The 21,021-nt window shown below is 35.3% G+C and overlaps 1 protein-coding gene across 1 annotated transcript in view; it reads right to left on the bottom strand.

Moving 5' to 3' along the window:
- Positions 1-21,021, bottom strand: part of LOC150108603 (HCLS1-associated protein X-1-like) — a 116,547-nt gene that overhangs the window by 76,637 nt on the left and 18,889 nt on the right. The gene's annotated exons all lie outside the window — the stretch shown is intronic.

The following is a 21,021-nucleotide window of genomic DNA, read 5'->3' as shown; positions in this document are numbered from 1 at the left end:
TGATTTCATTTATATTTCTAGTGTACGCTGTCAATTCCTTAAGTATTAATTATCATCCTTATACTAGAGGACAAAATCTGTACCTCAAAACTGTTCATTCCATGAATGCAAATTTTTTTTAACTTAATTACTGTACTGGCCTTGATATTTTTACATGTCAACAAATACGTGGATATGAAGAGTCCACTGAAAATTGGAATAACATTTGGATACTATTAGAATACATGGATCATCATCAACAGCTTTCTTCAGTCCACTGCTGGAAGAATGCCTGTCCATGCTTCTTCCATTTTTGCTGGTCTTGTGCATCTCTCCACCAAAAATGTCCATAACATCTTGTTAGCTCATCATCCCATCTTACCATGGATCTACCTGGTTTCCATTAACTGGCTCTTGGCATCCATTCTGTTGTTCTCAATGTCCATCTGTTGTCAGACATTCTTATCACATGTCCTGCCCAGCACGATTTATTGCCTTTTATTACTAAGGCAACGTCCATTACTTTAGTTTGCTTCCTTATCCAAGTATTATTATTTTTATCTAACTGGTTATTCCCAAAATGGCTCTTTCCATGTTTCTTTGTGTTGTTTTCAGTTTCTCTAGATGTTTTTTTAGCCAGCCTCCAGGTTTCACTACCATAGGTCATTGCTAGGGGTACACACACCGGTTGTAGATCTTTTTTTTATGCAGTTCAGTAAACTGCTTTTAAATACTTGTCTATAATGGCTAAAAACTTTCTTCAAGTTTATGGATGTTTGTAATGATTTGGCCTAGATATTGATATAAATTCACTATTTCAATCTATCTTTGATTTATTTCAATTTTAGAATATCATCAGTGAATCATAGAAGTATTTTCCAACAATATTCAGTCCTCTTTTCTCCCAGTTTAATTTTCTCATAGTATATTCAAGGACTGTAGCAAATAATTTTGGTGAGATAAGAGTCTCCCTATCTGACTCCTCTTTTTATTTCTATTTCTCTTTCTTTTCCATTTAAATGTATACTGATGAACCTCCCTCACATATACGAGTTAATATAAATATCATCTGTTCCTATGTTTTAAAGAGCTTCAAACATTTTAGACAGTTCTATTAAGTTGAAGGCTTTTTTAATAACACAGGCCTGTGATGGAAAAGTTGTCCGAGAAGTAATAATTGATTCTTATAGATTTTAGGTGCTGAATTCAGAAATAACAGAAAAAAAATTCCATCACCCACCAATTTTACCCAATTTCTAATTTTATTGTTTTTAGTAGTAGTATTTGGATTTAAATTCAGAACACTGCATTAATTTTCATTCTCCTTTATTTACAGCTAATTAGTTGTATAAGTGCTTTTTTTGAAGTGCCTTTTTATGGTAAATAAAGAAATTTCCACAAAACTTCTCATTCTTAAGATAGGAGAGGGGGGGGGATGCAGATCTGAATCTGATTCGCCGAAATAATGGATGACTTTCCTGCTGTCACAGACACATTTTCTTGTGTGATTCTTTAGTTGAACTTTAGTCCTTGACTATTAAGGTTATCATATTTCTGAAAGGTGGCATATTTTCTAAGTTAGTGTGAAGATTTAATTTAATGTGTTTGCAGTTTTTTAATGTTTTTACATAATGTCGTGTAATAGTGCTGATGTCATTCGTTAAAATTCGTTTAACTGTGTTTTAAGTGGCGTTTGTAATGGCTTAAAGAGGTTGCAAAAATTCACCTAACATTTTCTACTACATATGCGGAGAGTTAGTGGTAAAAAAACAACGAAGAAACATTACAGACTTTGTGAAAAAAGTGTACTATGCGCATATTGGGATGAAACTTGGTGACTTAGATAAGCCATGAGCGCTGCATATAGTATGTTTCATTTGTGTAGAAGAACTTAAAAGGTGGTCGAAGACAGAACAAAAATCTTTCCATTTCAGAATTCCCATGGTATGGTGGGAACTCCGCAACCATCCCGATGACTGTTACTTCTGTTCTTTGAATGTTCGAGGTTTTAATGTGAAAAATAAAAATGACATTTCTTATCCTAATTTACCATCTGCAATATGCCCAGTGGAACATGGTCCTGAAATACCCGTGCCAACACCTACACAAATTTTAGAAGAACCACTCAGCAGTGATTCAAATGAAGAAGTTGAAGATGTCAATGATGACGAATACAAAGATAGTGGCCCACCTGAACTTTTTTTCACAGACCGATTTAAATGACTTGGTCAAAGATTTGGGTCTTCCTAAGGAATCTGCAGAACTGCTGGGCTCGAGACTAAACGAAAAGAATTTATTAGCCCCAGGCACTTCTTTCTCATGGTTTAGATATAGAGAAAGAGATTTTCTTCCTTACTTTTCAGAGGAAGGTGATTTTGTTTACTGTAGCATACTCCTGGACTGATAAGCAAATTCAACACAAAATATGAAGTCATCGATTGGAGGTTGTTTACGGATTCCTCAAAAAGAAGCCTTAAAGCTGTGTTTCTCCATAATTACAATAAGTATGCTTCAGTACGAGTAGCACATTCCGTGCATTTGAAAGAACGATACAAAAATTTAGTCTTCATTCTTAGTAAACTTAAGTACAATGATCATGGATGGACAGTTTGCAGTGATCTTAAAGTCATATCTATGATTTTGGGGCAACAAAGATGATACACCAAACCTGTGCTTTTTGTGCGAGTGGGACAGCCGAGATCGAAAGCTACATTTGGATCAAGAAGGAATGGCCAGAAAGAGTCACATTAGAACCTGGAAGTAACAATGTGTTACATGAAACTTTGGTTGCTCGGGAAAAAATCCTTTTACCTCCGCTTCACATAAAGCTGGGATTGATGAAGCAATTTGTCAAGGCTTTGTCAAAAGAAGGAGAGAGTGTTTTGCATCTGTGCAAAATTTTCAGGATTATCTGCAACAAAATTGAAAGAAGGTATTTCTATTGGTCCGGACATTAGGAAACTTATTAAGGATAAACTGTTTGAAGAAAAAATGGCAACTGTTAAAAAGGAAACGTGGAAAGCTTTGAAAGAGGTGGTGACCAAATTTTTAGGAAATCACAAGGACCACAACTATAAAATGATTGTGGAAGACATGCTTCAGAAATTCAAGGATTTGGGATGCTCCATGAGCTTAAAAGTGAACTTTCTCAACTCTCATTTAGACTACTTTCCTGAGAATCTGGGAACTGCCGGCAAAGAGCAAGAAGAGCAATTCCACCAAGACATCAAAGAGATGGAAAGAAAGTATCAGGGCAGGTGGAATTTCAACATGATGGCGGACTATTGCTGGATGTTGCACAGAGATGACCTGGGAAAAGAATTTCACAGAAAAAGTTCAAAAAGAAGCTTTAAAGGAAAAAGAAGAAGACAGCACAACAAAATATAAAGTATGTACTAAAGATTAATCTTTAATTACTTTAATTAAATTTTTTTTTTAAAATATTTTCATTCCAAAAATGTTTACAGAAAAATTTAAATACTGTTATTTTACTTAATATAATGCGTTTTAAAGCTATTTTACTATAATATTGAGATCCATTTTGTGAAAAATCCTGACTGATAGAGAAAAATGGAAGAGATATTTGAAATCAGCGATCAAAAATAAAGCAGAAATAGTTAATAGTTTCAGAAAACTTTTCATGACTCGAATTTTGCAGGCCTGTGTAATCTATAAAAGCCAAAGAAATCGGTATATTATATTATTTTGTTTTTTTTCCATTACTTAATTTAAAGCTTGTAAATAACAATCTAAAGTTGAGAAGGATGTTCTGAAATCTACCTATTCTTTTGGTTGATGAAAATTTAATATATTGTTTATTCTTCCATCTATATTTTTTGCAAACAGCTTATGAAGAACTGGTTAGAAGGGTTATCTGTCTATAATTTCTTGTTAGTTTTATCATCTTACTAGGGGGGATTTGCCTGTCCTGGGGTACGAAAAACCTGAGTTTCCGAGCGAAAAACCCCCTACCTCCGTATGAGACTGGCTAACTCACCTTTAATCGAAAGCAACCAGATAAAGGTTCCTCACGTCACTGATGGGAATTGAACCCAGGTCTTTCTGACCAAATAGCTTTGTCTATACCATAGGTTGCCAAACTTTTCAGGCCACCGCCCACTTTGCAAGACATAAATTGTGTAATGCCCCCCATTATAACAGTTTGAATAAAACCATATTTCAAATATTTGAGACTGAATAAAACCATATTTCAAATACTCAATACTGTACTGTTGACATTTCTTCTTATATTCAGACATAATGAAGTAATAACATTTGCAAAAATATTCACAAAATAAAAGATTTAATTTACATTTTGTATGACTCCACTTATCTATCACACTTTCGACTGATTGTTGGCAAAGCACATAAAAAATAATGAAACTTATTCCTAAACCACTGGTATTTATAGATTTGAAATCTGGCCCGATTCGACTTGCATGCATCGACTTGTTTGCAATGCCATCGTACTCGTGCTTTGAACAAGTCACTGCAAGCACCCATATTCCTGTCAAAACATGCTGAATTGAGTGAATTACCTACGTAATAGTTGACCGACATACTACTAGTTAAGTGCGTGAATAGACTAAAGCCTGTATGACACGATCAATTTTTACAATAGCAAAAAAAGGAATAAATTTTTTAAGTATATAAAAAATAGAAGTTAAAATATCCTGTATGACACATTCAATTTTCTCACTGACATAGAAAATTGATATCTATTTCTATCTGAGATGGTAAATTTTCAAACGACTAAATAATTGAAATATAAAATTGATAAAAAAATTGATCGTATAAGACGGACATAAGATAAATTAAAATTCAATATTTAAATTTTGAATGATTATCTAATCGCAAAATCACGAAAATAATTAATTTTTAAATATATATTATTAATTTCTTCTATAAAGAGCTACCGACCCCTAGACCGCCTGAACGCCCTCAAATGCTTCTGATCCCACTATAGCCCCCGTAGAAGGCTTGAGCACCCACTGGGGGGGGGAGAGAGAATCGCCCACTTTGGAAACCTATGGTCTATACTGATTGAGCTATAGATGATCTTCTGCCAGCTGTATAGAAGAATAACAGGAAATGAAAGGGGGGGGGGGGGTAAATAGAGACCCTTAGCCCTGGAGTTAGTCTAACAGCATAGGCTCTGAAGAATCAGAGAAGTTAGAAAGTTTCTTAAGGGGACTTTCCTGTCCCCTTAAGAAATTAAGGGGACAAGAAAGACATCTGACCATCAGATAAGCATGAAGTATGATCAACACTACCGTATCAAGGATAAGTCCCATGTGAACCAGATGTGAGCCCTTGAGAGTAACATGGATATGAAGCATAAATTGGATGATATATTTCATCCTGTAGCTGTTTGAGTAGTTAATCTAGCAGAACAATGGAACACTAGAGATGTGACAGAATGGATGTTTGCAACCAAGTGCTAAAAGCTAACTGTTGAGTAAAAATTTTGAATGATGCTGTGGATATTGATTTACTGCTATGGCATCTTTTCTAAGTACAACATGAACCACTGAAAGAAATTGAAAAATTTTACTACGTTTAAACACCAGCTATGGGCACCTAAAAGTAGATTAAAATTCTTCTCCTGTTATCTTAGCTCCTACTACTTTCTTCATTTTGGTAAAATCCAAAAGATTTTGATTTGGGGGACTCTGACGAGCCCAATGATTTAAGGACATGACCTAATCCTTACACTGATTTATTATTATTGCATGACACCTCAAAAGCCTCATTACAAGAAGGCACTCTATTCCACTCCACTACATACATTTAACCATCTCCCTTGCAATTAATTCTCCTAGTACTACACACAGCTACCATCAGTGGCATCTAACACCCACCAACAACAACAGTAGTTTTTCTAAATTGTGTGTGTGTTCTAAAATTTGTCAAGAGGAATCTATATACGAAATTTGGTGATCCTTTAGTCTGTTTCTTTTCTTTTTTTTTTTTTTTTTTTAATGTTGTGCCCATGCACAAGAGGTTGGTTGATCAACCTATAGTACATTAGTACCATGTATGAGTAGTGGGTTGGAAAAGGAGGAACTTGTTTATATTTGATTTAAATGACTGTAAATTGTATTCCTTGGGAAACATAGTGCAGCAGTTGCAGGGATGAAGGAGGAGGAAAAGAAACTTGTTCTGTTTGTTTCTAGGTGTATACTGTCAAGGGCAGCAGCTGCATGTGTTCCAACGAACTTAGTACTGAGTGGAGGAATTATTGATGTTATTTCAGATGAGCATTTCCCATGGAAACATCTGTAAAATATACATACTACAGAAACCATACGTCTGTGTGAAAGTGGAGGGAGAGAGTTGGTAAGAGATGGATCATTAATAAGTCTAATTGCTCTCCTCTGTATATTGAGTCAAACATTTTGAGAAATGCTTTTAGGGCCCCCACCCCATATGTGGGAGCAGTATTCAATAGCTGGGCAGATTTGTGATTTGTGTAATATTAACAGCTGTTCAGGGGTGAAGGTCTTGAGCGAAAGAGAAATCCTAGTTTTTTTGGAGATGAGGATGCAATGGTTGTGACATGTTTATGCCAGGAGAGGTTTGATGTGAGGGTAATTCCAAGAGGAGAGAGATCTCAAACTGTCTGGAAATTTGGGTATCGTCAAAAAGGATACTTGGAAAAAATGGTTCTTTTTTATGGGAAATAGTACAGAACTGGGTTTTATTAGGATTGAAATTGATGAGGTTATCCGAACCCTATTGTAGAATGGCTTGGAGATCGGAATTGAGGGTGGTGTTGGTTGATGTTCTGTAGTTTGAGGTGAGTTGCGTGGAGTAAGGTTTATCAAATGAAAGGGAGGAGTGCAGTGTGCTGTCATCTGCCAAATCGTGTATTGGGTTGGAGGTCAACTGAAGTAGGTCATTGATATATATAGCAGGAAGAGAGTTAGTGAGAGGACAGAACCTTGTGGAACCCCAGCATTAATTGAATGGTGAGAGGATAGGGAGCCATCCACCATCACACACACAGTGTGCGTCCAGAAAGCTGGCAATCCAACTACAGATGTCCTGGGTCAGACCGAATGATGGTAGTTTTCTTAGTAAGCCTTTGTGCCAGACCCAGTCAAGGGCTTTGGAGATATCAAGTGCAACCACTTGCAATTCGCCTAACTTCTCCATGACATTTGTCCAGAGATGGGTGACATATGTGAGCAGATCTCCTGTTGATCGTCAGCGATGGAATCCATACTGGCGGTCGTTTATATTAGGTAGGTGTCTTCAAGGTAGTGTAGGAGTTGGGAATTGATAATTTTTCCATTACTTTTGACAGGACTGAGGTAAACTAGATAGGTGGTAGTTGGATGGCAGTGACGTGTCACCCTTCTTGGGAATGGGCTGCATATAGGCCAATTTCCAAGTGGGATAGATTCCAGTGGAGTAAGAGAATACATATAGGTGACATAGGATAGAATAGGAGTCAGTTCCAGGTCACAAACTTTCAGGACAATTAGGGGAATGCCATCAGGGCCAGGAGACTGTTTTTGTGTGTAATTTATACAGTATTTTTCTGATCTCATCCTGGCAAAAGGATATAGGGGGTCATTGTACGTTGGGTGACATTTACCATCGTCAGTTATGCATGCATTGGAAGCAAAGTGTGAAACCAGAAGATTGGCTTTTTCTGTGGGTGATAATGCAATAGAGCCATCTGGGTAGATAAGGGCAGGAATAGTGTTGGGCAGAAGTTAAGGCCAATTGCTTTGGCGAGAGACCAAAAGGCTCGCTGCCATTTGGACAGGCTGCTAGTTTCCTGCTTTTTGCTCTTTTGAACTCTGTATTTGGAAGCATTGATTGTTTTTTTGCATCTATTTCGAGCTTCGGTATAAGCTCTAAAGGAGGATGAGGTTCTTGATTTCAGCCAGTTATGGTATGTCTGGTGTTTCATCTGTACAGCCTTGGCACATCTTTTCCCTAAATTCCCTAACTAAACTAGGGTTTAGTTAGGGAATAGTAGTTCAGAGTACTGTGTGGAATGTATGTTTCCATGCTGGTGAGGATTACTTTGGTAATAATTTGGGGGAGGAGATGAGCACTAGATTGTGGTCAGAATTACCGGGGGGGGGCTCACTACTTTCACTGTGTATTTGGAGGGGGTCATTGGTGAGGAAGAGATCTAGGGTGTTTGGGGGAGTGGTTTAGGTTATCTGGTATTCTGGTTGGCATCTGAAGAAGTTGTGTAAGGTCGTTAGTGATGGCAAATGTTTCAGCATCTCTGCCTGCAAGATCTGTACAACTGGAGGAGGAAAGCCAGCTAGTGTTGTGGACATTAAAATCTCCTAGGAGGATAATTTTGCTGTTGGGAAAGTGGGATTGGAGAAAGTCAATTTTTAAGGAGAGGAAATTAAAGAGCTCAGAGTGGTTGGGTGAGTGATAGAGACAGCAAATGAATTTGACTGTGGGGAAGGGATATTTTCAACCAAAGAAGGTCAAAGTTGGGTGCTCTCTCTCTCTGGCAAGGTATGTCAGAGCAGATGTATGCGCAGACACCACACTTGGGACGAAAGTTGTTAAAAAGTGAGTAGTTTGGAAGGTTGAGTCTACTAAACCCCACCTGCTCTTTCTTCCAGAAAGAGCAGGTGGGGTTTAGTAGACTGAAGTAGTGGTAGTGGGCACTATTAAGGTTGGAGTTTATGCCACAGAGGTTGGTGAAGTGGATACGTAGGGTTTTTGTGAGTCATATGTTTGACCGCAAGGATCTTGCACATTTCCAATGCAATGCCTGCATACTGGTCTCCATGGTAGCTGCTAGTGGCATCACTTGGTTTTTGCACCAGTTTATCTTGTCTACATTCGATGATCAAACTGTTGTCACCATTTTGATGTTTTTCTTTGAGTTATCTTCGAAGCTGGCATCTTTGTTCCCTTTGTGAAAATGATAAATCTGGTTAAGCACATATGCGTGATTGGGGACGTGTCTTTGAACTTGTTGTTGGTTGCTGTTATTAGTTTTGATGTGCTTATCAACATGTCGCAAGTCACTTTTACTAGGTGTGGAAAGTTCATTCCATCCTTTCTTTTATTTATAGGCCTGAAACGATGGCACTGACGATGTTCTTAGAATTGATGTTGCATTCTTCAGCTAGTTTGTTGATGTCCTCTTAATGATTTTCCATTTTCCATCGGAAAGTTCAAAATGATGGCATTGCATTTTTTGTTTTTGGCCTCCATCAAGTCGATTACCGTTGATGTGATTAGATCACGGAGTTCATTCGCAGGCAAAGTTGAGCTTGCGTTGTGCTGGTCATTAATTTGTTCATTCTCAGCTTCTACTACACGTATTTTGGAGGTAAAAGTTTCGTTTAAAGCATTGATGTGCTGTTTTAGGTTTCAACATGTTTACCTATGCTCAGAAGTTGTTTTACCGAAGGGAGGCACAGCAAACAGAAGAATGGCTGGTTAAGTTCGATAAGTAGCATTTGTGCAGATTAGTCTATTTTGGCACAGGAAGTGTGCAGCTAGTGGCAACAGAACTTGCAGAATATGCCCTTTTTTCTTTTTGTGATACCAGTTTTGTAGCTGCAGCATGTAATAAGTTTGTCGGCGGCGATCGACGGCACTGTGCTGGCGAGATACAGGGTGCTCGTTTGCCATTGGCTTTTCTTGCTGCCATCTTTGTTGTGAGCGTTTACACGGGGCTGATTTAATACACTATAAGTACTTACAGGCCGTGCAGAAGTATTCCGCTCCTCAGTACCAGCCGTTAAGGTATCCATTTGATGATTAATTTCAATGAAAACACTCACAACGATGATAAAATTGGGAGCACAAGTTTAGAGTAGCTTATTCACCGATACCACCTGGTTTCTATTCACTACTGGATATAGACCCTGTCTCCTTAACTTTCCAGTTCTGTCTATATCCAATGTCCACTATCTCATGTCAAATCTTTGTAGATCATCCCTCCATTTCGTCCTTATGTTTAAAATAAGGACAAATAAGAAGAGAAATACAAAATTCTCTTTATATCCACACAGTTCTTAATTTTGTCCACCTTTCATCTGTCAATTTACTAATATGGTCAGTTCATCTCCATTTACATACTTTACAATGCTTCACAATATTCACTACTCCAATCATCTCTCAAATCCTATTCTTTTTAATTCTATCCTTTTGTTATGTGGACCGTTTTTCCTCTAAGGCTGTCTGGACCATACAGGCACAAAATCTTTCTGTTTTTAAGTCACTGCCCATGTTTCACTTCCACAGGTTGAACAATGTACATATTAATTAGTTTTCTTTTTAAGCATTCAGGCAAATTTTCTGACAATATAATCTTTACCTAGCTAAATGCTCTGTTTCCTTGTATGATTTTTCTATTTATTTCTTTATCTTGTTTTCCTTAAAACTAACTAACTGACAGAGTCAATCAGTTTTCAGTTAGTTACACACTGACTTAAAATACACTGCTTGGAAAGAGGTCAGACATCAGAGTGTGAAGAACAAACTGCCATAATGCCCACTTTAATAAGATATAGGACCTCCTTTCACTGCAACGACTGCAGCAATCCTATGGTGCATACCTTCCACAAGCTTATGATAGCAATCAATGGAAATTTTGGAACATTCTTCCTGTCAGTATGTCATGAGGTCCTGGACTGTTGTGGAATGGATGTCCTTTGACCTTACTGAACACTCCAGTTCATCCCAGAGGTGTTCGATAGGATTGAGATCATGGCTCTGCAGAAGCCGGTCAAGTGTAATGATGTTCATGTCCACAATCCACACGGTTACAGCAGCAGCATTATGACGTGCATTATTTTACTGACTTCCTGAAAGAGACAATGGTAAGTTAAATAGAAACGCCACAAAGTAGGAAGAATTGCATTGTCCAGAATGTTCAGATACCTCTCAGAGTTCAATGTTTATGGCACCCTAACAGAGCACCGAGGCAAAAACAGGACCACACGATCACTGCTACCTCTAAATTTCATAATTGGGATTATGCACTCTGATAAGAGACATTCACCGGGCATCTGACACACCCACACCCGTATATCTGATTGGTAAAGGGTGTAGTGTAATTTGTTGCTCAATAACACAGCTTTCACATCCCACTGTACACTCTCTTTGCACCACTAAAGATGATGCAGCATGTTGATTCAGGTAATGTGGGCTTGCATATAGTAGTCCTACCATGGAAACCCATGTTGTGAGCCTCAGTTCTGAACATTTTGTGCAGATTCATGTTCTAGATGATGCCCGGAACTCTGCATTCAACATTTCAGCTGACGAATGGCAGCGTCTACATATTATCCTTCATAGCACCCCACAGTCATGTTCAGTGAGTGTGGCAGGTCATCCACTGCAAGTAGCACTTGCAGTTGACTCTCTCTGCTTCCATCTCAATATGGTGTCACTGACTGTTCACCTGGGATGGCCCAATTTGTCAACAATTTGCTGTAGAATGCCCCTTTCAAACTCCATCAGCTCCTTTGTCACAACCATTTCACTTGGACACAGTTGCACTGACTTGGGAGCATGATAATTCCTCCAATTTATACTGCCTACAAACACGACTTGTTACATGGCACAATGCACCTTGCCCATTTGGGTTGTCTGTTGCCTTCTTTCCAAGCAGTGTATAGTCCTCCACAATTTCAGTAAGATTATTTGCTAATTAAAATTAGCTTTAATCTAAAGTTTGATCTGAAGTTTGGTTTTATTTTAGTTATGCTAATCTTTAAATGCTTATTCGACTTTCTTGGTCAAGGTCATTTAGCCTTTCCTGAGCTTCTTTACTTGTTGCTTAAAGAACAATGTCAGCTACAAAATGTAAATGGCTGCATTTTAGATTTTTCTATTGATATTAATTCCATGAGACATTCCTAACGACTTCTCATGTAGCAGAAATCTGCAATTCTTAAGTTGAGATCGATCTCAGGTGTGTAGGATGATACATTAAAATCCTTACATTGCTTTAAAATATGTTAACATAAGTTATATACCAAATTTGGTGATCATAGTTCAGATAAAAGTTCACAAGAATTTAAATGGAGCCCTTGAAGAGACAAGCCTTTTTACACATTTTAAAATGATGTTTTAAGTTACTATAAAGGGAAGCTATTCTTATATATATATCATCCCATACACAACGCTGTTTATATTGTTTTAAAAGAAGGAGCCATATACTAAAGGAACAATATAACTCTCAAGATTCAGGTAAAATCAACAAGAATTTTGTTGCACTCATATGGTAGGCAAGTCAACTAAACACTTGTGTTTCTTTAACTCATGAACATTAATATGATGCAGAAAACACCATCAGTAAACGCATTCAGAATTACTACTAAAAAGTAAATTTAAAAGAAAAATACAATTTTTGCAAAATTCTAATTTATTATTTTTATTTCAAGGACCTTAAAGATGAGAACTCTTATTGATTACATTGTTTTCCACATTCAACATATTTTTGCCTTTTATTCAGTACACACTTATGCTTATAATGGTCACATGAAGTTGGTAATTGTGATCTGTCACTTTTGTGAAAGGATAGTGGAAGATATTTTCCTTTTAGAGGTGACATCTAAAAATGTAAATTTCCTGGTGGTGTTTTTAAAATTTCTTTAATCACAGATCAAACCAAGGAAGCATGTTGATGCGTGCACTAATATCAATATTAAATGTTAATGGAATTAATGGAACAATTAAAAATAAATTTATATGGAACAGAGAGAAATGATAGTGTTCAAACCAACATAAATCCAAAAGATAGATTACATATCAAACACCTAAGTAAAAACTAGAAACCACAGATATGAGAGTTCGATGAAAAAATTAACAGATAGCATCAATAGCGACACCATATTAAAAAGAAAGATAAAAAAATAAAAAAAAAAAAGAACTTGACATTATGAATATTCAAGAATGAGTAATCTTAAACAGAATGAGAAAAAGATTAACCACGCTACTGGTCAAGACATCTATAGATGTCAAGGTTATCATGGATGCAAAGTGCATATTAAAATTGTAATACCATTGAATATTACATTGAAATATATGATGGATATGAAACGTATGAGGATGCGTATTTGATCCATAATGGCCGGTAAGGTAGTTAACAAAACAAGTGTTTTAAGAAAGAAACAATACAAAAATAGCCTGATTACAAATATCAGCAGGCTGATGAAGTTGGGAATGCAAGCACTGATCAAATCATATCTTACACTAGAAGAAAGTTGTTGATTGGAAAGTATTAGTCATAAAATATGATGTTACTATCACATATCTCCTCCCTTTCTCAATAAATGTCATAGTGTGTCACAGAATATCATAGCACCCCCCCCCCAAAAAAAAAATTGGTTTACCTGATTTTGCACTTCCAATCTTGCCCTGAAAGACACTTTCTCCGGACACCAAATTCGTTCAAGCACAATTTATCAGTCTTACATAAGTGCTTACACCCAGTGAATTCCTTCCATGCATCTATATATACACCATTCTTCCTGTACAACCTATGCACTGATTCATTTGCAATCACTGCCTTTCTTTTCAATTTACTGCTATCATGCCACGGCAACAGTTACAATCTTAACACATAAACATCCAAAATCTTAACACGTGCTTGCTCTTCTTTTTCACTTCTTTCAGTAACACTTTCAAATCCTTCTGCCTCCCATACTTATCACCTTTCAAACCATTCAAACTTAACAAAAGTAGTCAGCCCTTTCAGATTTCCTTGTTGCATTCTAACAGTGTCAGTGATATCCTCAATTTTCACACCTAGAAAGCATGACTTTGTGACATTCTCATCAAGTACACTTCATACCATTGGATTGAAAAAAAAAAAAAAAAAAAAAAAAAAAAAAAAAAAAAAAAATCTCTCCTTGTTGTATTTTCCTTTCTCTTTCCTTGTCTCTCCTGCATCCCTCACCAGGCATTTCTCCAAGTAAAACAATTCTTTTCCATGCCTTCTTTTTTCATATCTGAAGAGTGCATTAGAGAAAGTTTGTCTAACGAAATATCAAAATAACAAGTTTTTTTTTCTTTTAAAGCTGCAATGATAACAGAAACAGCTAAGGTTATGAGGCTAGTGTATTATGTTTGTTAGCTATGTATTCTCCAGACAACTTCCTGTTTCATAGCATGAAAAATCCTGTTCTCCCTATTAGACTGGCTAACTCACCTTCAGTAGAAGTCTTCATAAAGACCTCAAGTCCTAGATGGGATTCAAACGCTTTCCGAACAGCAAATGTCCTATCATCCATACAACTATGTTATGACAGTGTTAAAAACACTAACATTCATTCTATTATCCTGTTACAGTCTCAATAATATCTGTCAGTTACTAGGCGTGGAGAGCAGTATTATACAGATTAGGGCATTTCAAACTAATAAATAAAGCTAACTTTAATTACTATCTTGCACTATATTGCTTATGCTAATCTGCGAGAAAATATTTTTTAATTACACTTATTGAATTCACAATCCCGTGATAGATTTATAGAACAGATAAATCTATCACCCACAATGCACCATGTCATATTGTGGGTGCTAATGAGACATGGATTGAGGAAAATGAATGGATTGAAGAAAGTCCTGATCTCAACCCAACAGAGCAATTTGGAGATGAAAAGGAATGTAGGGTGCAGGCTAGACCGGTGCACCCAACAACAATACAAGAATTGGTCATTCGTGAAGATAGATTTGTTCAGATTAAAAAAGGAAATAAACAAGAAAGAGAAAACAAAGCTACATGCCATACGTTAAAATACGGCGACATGCAAGATTCTAATTCTAATGAAATAGTACAAAAAAATCCCATGCTTATAATTACATCTCAGAACATAACTGTAAAAAATGTAAAATTAAAAGTAGTGGATTTTTTTTTGCCCTATTTCATTTAAGTGGTATTCCTTTGCATGGCGTTACTAGAATCCTACATCTAGCAGTATTTGACTTATGGCATCTAGCTTTGTTTTCTCTTTCTTGGTTTTTTTTTCCCTTAATTTGCTTATTTCCTTCCTTAATAAGGAGACTTTTTTTTGTGCCTATGGTCCCTTAGAAGATTCCATAAAAGAAATGAAGGATTTTAAGCCATTAGAAAAAGCAAAATTACATAAAGAAAGAGCAAAAGTTCACCCATGTTGGAGTTCTAAACATCAGAATGTGAAATTAATACCAGACATATAAAAATGTGTTGATAAAATTTAGAGAAAAGAGCAAAGCTAATAATAATGCCCAATACCTGGACTTGAATTTCATTTCTATGTTCTAACACAGTGATTCTTAACCTTTTTTTCTGCCTGGCATCGCCTGCTCAATTTCACACTAGGTTAATGACTCAATAAGATAATTATAATATATTATTAGAAAAACCTAAATTACAATCAACATATTTGAACTGATAGTTAATTAAAAATTAATGACTTTGATACTAATTAATTTTTACTCAAAAAAAAGATGTAAACTTACTGTATTTAATAAGCTAATCATTAATGGCTATCCTGCACCTAATGAGATCCTGCTAATTTTTCAATATCAGGTTCAATGTTCAGCAAACGAAGTATCAAGTCTCCTCTTTTACTTATTTACAATCTATTTCGCCGCTTAGCTAACAATTGCAACATTACGCTGAATCCTTTCTCGACCAAATATGAAGAAGGAAAAGTAATGAGCAATAATTTTATTTCTTGCCAAAGCTGAGGATACCTGCATTGCATGTTTGGCCAGAATCTTTCATATCCACACTGAAATTGTACTTGAGCTTCAAAATCATTTTTTGTCCATAAATGCCTTCACACAAATTTGGATGAACAGATGTGGCATCAGAAAGAAATGAATTTATGACCTAATCAGGTATTTCAAGCTCATCAAAGTCTTTGAATCTGATTGTCAAGTCTTCTTTCAGTGTTAAAAGATGGGAACAATAACAATCCAAATCTGTATCTAATATTAAATCATCATCTATTATTTGTAGATTTGGGAACTGCAGAAAATCTCATCTTGTAATGCTCTGCTTGTAGAATGTTAATTTGCTGATAAAAGCATTTATAATTCCCTTTGCTTTAATAAGATTCATGTTGCTTCCCTGCAATTTGATGTTTACCTCATTTAATTTGGTGAAAATATCAGAAAGATATGCAATGTCAACCCTTTCCTTTTTTAGAACATTACACATGTTCTCATCACGTGAATTAAGAAATTCCAAAACGGTATCATAGAGATCATTAAAGTGTCGCAGACAGTTTCCATTTGAGAACTATCTAACTTCAGTGTGAAGCAAAAGATGCTCAAATTTTTCTTCTTTTTCATTTTCATGGCAAAATTCCTGAAAAATACAGGTATTCAATGACTGGGCTTTTATTTTATTCACTGCTTTAATAACATCATCCAAAGTTTTGTGTAGTCTACCACTAAGATGTTTTAGACATTCTTCATAGACAGCTAAGTGCTGTCTATGAAGAATGCAGTGAATTGTAAAGATATCTGGAACTGTTTCTTTTAAACATACTATAAATTCACGGTGACGACCAATCACAGGTGGTGCTCCATCAGTTACACATGCAATAATATTTGTGAGAGGAATGTTATTAGCATTAAAAAAGTCTTTAACAACCTTAAAAATTGTAGAACCTTTTGTGTTGATTTTCAGAGTTTCTATTTGATTTTCATTAAATAGAAACTCTTCAATAATTTCTTCATTAGTATTTATATAATGCGTGTAGGCCATTAACAAAGTTGTCACATAAAGTTGTCTCATCGAGTTGCAAAGAAAATTCTATGGTTTTTAAATCATCACAAAGTTTTTTTTTTTTCAATATCCTTTGCCGTTTCATCAATTCTTGTTGATACTGAACTATTGCTGAAAGGAATTGACGACATCATATTACTTTTACCTGGGCTAATCATCGTATCTAAAACTTCATTTATAGCTGGTAAGATGAGTTTCACCAATAGTTATGTGGCTTTACATATTTGGCAATTAATTTTGAAAGTTTGTAAGACACAACAAGTCCATTTTCTTGTTGGTTACTTTGTTTTGCAACCAACCCTTTAAGTCCAGGATGATGTTTAAATTTAGTCTTTAATTAGTGAAAGTACTCCACATCCTTTTTTGCTTTATTTGGACGCTCTGTTCTTAAATGTTCAATCATTCTTGAAGGCTTCATTCCTTCATTTGAGAAAGTTTTTTCACATTAAGCACAATGATAACTGCTCATTATTTATAAATGGAATAACTCCAAATTTTAAATATTCACTTGAATATTGACGACACTTTCTTTTTTCACTCATTTTAATGAGCTATAGTGCTACACAATATCGATGAAGCATGCCACACAATACCACAGGCTAGATTTAATCTGCAAACCAGGGTTGTCAGATAGACATTAGGAAAAGATTATAAAAATAGTGGATTCTGTTAAAAATAATCCAAATTAATTATTTTCAATGTAGAAAATTCAGACCAAAAAAGTTGCCGAATTACTTAACTTTCAACATAAAAATTGTAAAAAATAATTAGCGAATAAATTTGAACTGTATTGCTAAACATACAATATTTTGAATAGTGTTGCCAAACACAATATACATAGGGATCCTAGATTAAATACAGAATTTTTTGTTTTTATTATATTAGTAGTATTATAATGCTTACTGAGGGGGGAGGGGGGCTCAGCATTCACAATGCCCCCATGGGGTGTTACCGCCAAGGTTAAGAATCACTGTTCTAACATAAAGATGTGCACAAATGTGCATAGAGAAAAGACAAGAAATAAGATGAGTCTCACAATCTCAATGACTGTGTTATTGTTGATAGCAATATCTTCATGTGCTGGCTCAGGACACAACAGCACAGAGGATGTGATCACCATTTAGTTTTGGCAGGATAAAATCTAATATCATACTGAAAAGAAAGGTGTGTAAGAAAGTTTTAAAAAGAATCAGAGTCAAGCAACTTTAAGAGGTGAACTGCATACTCAAATATTATTCAAGAAAAATTAATTTTAAAACAATCAAGAGCTGAACCTTGTAGATTCAGTGGCAGACTGTAAAAAAGACACTAATTCAGCAAAAGAGTCATCTCGTGTAGCCATCAGATATAAGATAAAGGTGCATACTAAGTCCACTTCTATTCATCATCTATATGGAGCACATTTATATGAAGGAAAGTGGCATTACTTCTGATCTCAGCTCTTTCGTGCAGAAAATATTATACTCTTAAATAAATCCAGTGCATGTTTCAGGATTCCTTAACTAAATATCTTCAGTAACGAATTTTGCATGAAAATCAGCAATAAGCAAACCGATATTATGAAAACAGGTTCAGGAGTTGCATCCTCCTGAATGGAGGACCCATAGAACATGTAAAATATTTCAACTATTTTAGGCACATTTTTTTGTGCCTAAAATGTGAAGATGTCAAATTAAACATGGAAATAGACAACAGAATAAGCAATGCTGGTATGGTGGTGAGACAACTGAATAAATTCATATGGAGTAAGAGAGAGAGAGAAATTAGTCAAAACACTAAGCCAGCTGTGTATAAGACAGTGTTCAAACCAATTTTCAAACCAGTGTTCAAACCAATATGGATCTGGAAGCTGGGGTAGAAGTAAAGCAGTCGATCAAAGACTAGATAAATTAACCATAGATATGGTTAATTCAGTAGATAATTATATTTGATGCCAAGATGACAGAAAAAAGTTCCAGAAAAAGACCAATATTTTGGTGGATGTAGGATTAGAATTCTTAGAAGAAAGATTGAAATGATCTTACAATACCAAAATTCTAATAAATAAGACTAATTTGGAGGAAAATTTTCATTAGAAAGTTAGTAAAAATGTAAATTTCTCATATACTATCATAGCATCCTGTTCATCTCTTGGAGATACATAACAAATTTTATGATCATGATGATTAGAGAAATCACCAATTCATTAATTCTAATGAATTAAGCCTTCAAATGTATAGGTGTCATTATTTCACAGAAAAGATTTTGAAATTTATAATTTAAATATTAACAGTTAATGGATAACAAACAAGCATTTTTATCTACAAAGTTCAGCCATTATTTCTTGAGAAAGGATATACAGTGTTTAGAACTGTAAGTGCATCATAAGGTAGAATATCAGTAGAATACCACTTGTAAATATTCTAAATGAATTAATACATATGAAATTGTCAAACATACTTGATTACACTGTGTGACAGTACATATTAATATGGTCAAAGGAATCATGTTGAAACATACACACAAAACGCAGTTGTCTTACAATAAGAACAAGAATCCACCCAGCACATCACTGTTAGCTGTCCCAGTGTGTTCAAACCAGAATGTCATAACACTTTTTTTGATGAAGAGTGCCACAAAGTTTTTGATACTTCCTTTAAGGTGAAAGTAAGCAAAAAGGTTACAAAGTGCTGCCTTAACATATAGGAAACTATAGGAAGTATAGCCTTTGTATAGAAACCCAATTAAGGATATGAGAGTGCAGTTAATCCCATTTTCAAAATCTGCTAGCTCTGTATATTATGTATATTCTCTGATTGGTTTATATATCTTGTGGTATGAAAAAATCTGCTACTTGCATAGGAGACTTGCTAACCCACCTTCAGCTGAAAAGCCCATATAGAGACTGTTCACCTCCTACATGGGATTTTAACCTAATATCTTCCCAAAGAGCATGGCTGTTACTGGCAGCAACAGAGATGCTATTACACTTTTCGTAAAACCTATTCTGAGCAACAAAAAAAGGATCATCATCGATTTCTTGCTATGTACCCTCAACAAATGTTTAGACTACTATGGTAACACTGCATGATTAAGTTTACTTTATTATTAATCTCCTATCAACAATTTTCCTCCAAATTAGTCTATTACTTTTCAGCACTCCAATATTGTCGTGTCACATTCTAAGTTCACTTCTGACTGAATCAATCCACCTAGACCTTGTCATCCTCTGGGTCCCTTTTCTGCCATCTTGGCATCAAACACCTGTTTTGCTAACCTTTCTTCACCTATTCTATGTTCCTATTCAAGTTCCTTTCTAATGGCATCAATGGCAGTATTATATTAAAAATGAAGACATCTTCACACTCCTAATTTTTCTCAGAACTTTCATATTTGTAGTCTCAGTCTTTGATCAAGTGTTTTATTTCTAACTCAGCTCTCAGATCCATAAGTTAAAACTGGTTTGAACACTGTCTTGTATACTGCTAGCTTAGTGTTTTAGCTAATTTCTCTCTTATTCCATATAAATTAATTCAACTGGCTCCAAGCAAAACCAGCTTTGCTTATTCTGTTGTCTGTTTCTGAATTTAATTTGCTATCTTCAATAAAAATTGTGCCTAAATAGCTGAACTATTTTACTTGTTTTACAGGTCTTCCATTCAGAATGCAGCTGTTGTTTTCTATGTTTCTCCCTATAATTATAGTTTTGGTCTTTTTATTGCTGATTTTCATGTTAAATTTGTTACAGCTGTCGTTCATTTTTTTTAGAGAATCCTGGAGACTTGCACTGGATATGCTTAGGAGTACAACATCATATGCATAAAACAAAGAGCTAAGTATGATATCTCCAATTTTGATATTAGGTTTAATGCTACTTTCTTTCATAATGCAATCCATATAGATTGATTGATCGATTTGTGGTTTTATGGTGTAAGGACACAGATTACAGCAGTACACAAAGTATTAATAAATAAATAGATAGTTATTAGGAGATAAATTAGTGAATAATATAAAATGTATGTACACAGTGTGAAGTCTCTGCATACTAAAAGGTATTAATAAATAGTTATCTATAACAGGTATAAATAAATAGTTATAAGATAAGTGATAAATAAAATGTATGTTCAAGGTTTAGCATCTACAATGTGGGATCTACTTATAAACAAATTTATAATCAAATGTGTTTGAATAAATTAATTCAAACATCTTGTGTCCACTATGGTGGTCTTATTTTTCTATCCTTGCAGACTTCAATGCATACCTCCCTAGCCGAATCAATGTTTTCATCAAATGCTACCGAGACTCCAAGGATCGTTTCTTGTTTTCACACTGTT

Source organism: Typopeltis vanoorti, chromosome 3 (assembly GCF_054136105.1).
Source record: "Typopeltis vanoorti isolate ZY-2024b chromosome 3, IOZ_Tvanoo_1.0, whole genome shotgun sequence".
NCBI lineage: Eukaryota > Metazoa > Arthropoda > Arachnida > Uropygi > Thelyphonidae > Typopeltis > Typopeltis vanoorti.
The sequence above is the reverse complement of the archived record's forward strand: the minus strand, read 5'-3'. Positions and strand labels throughout refer to the sequence as shown.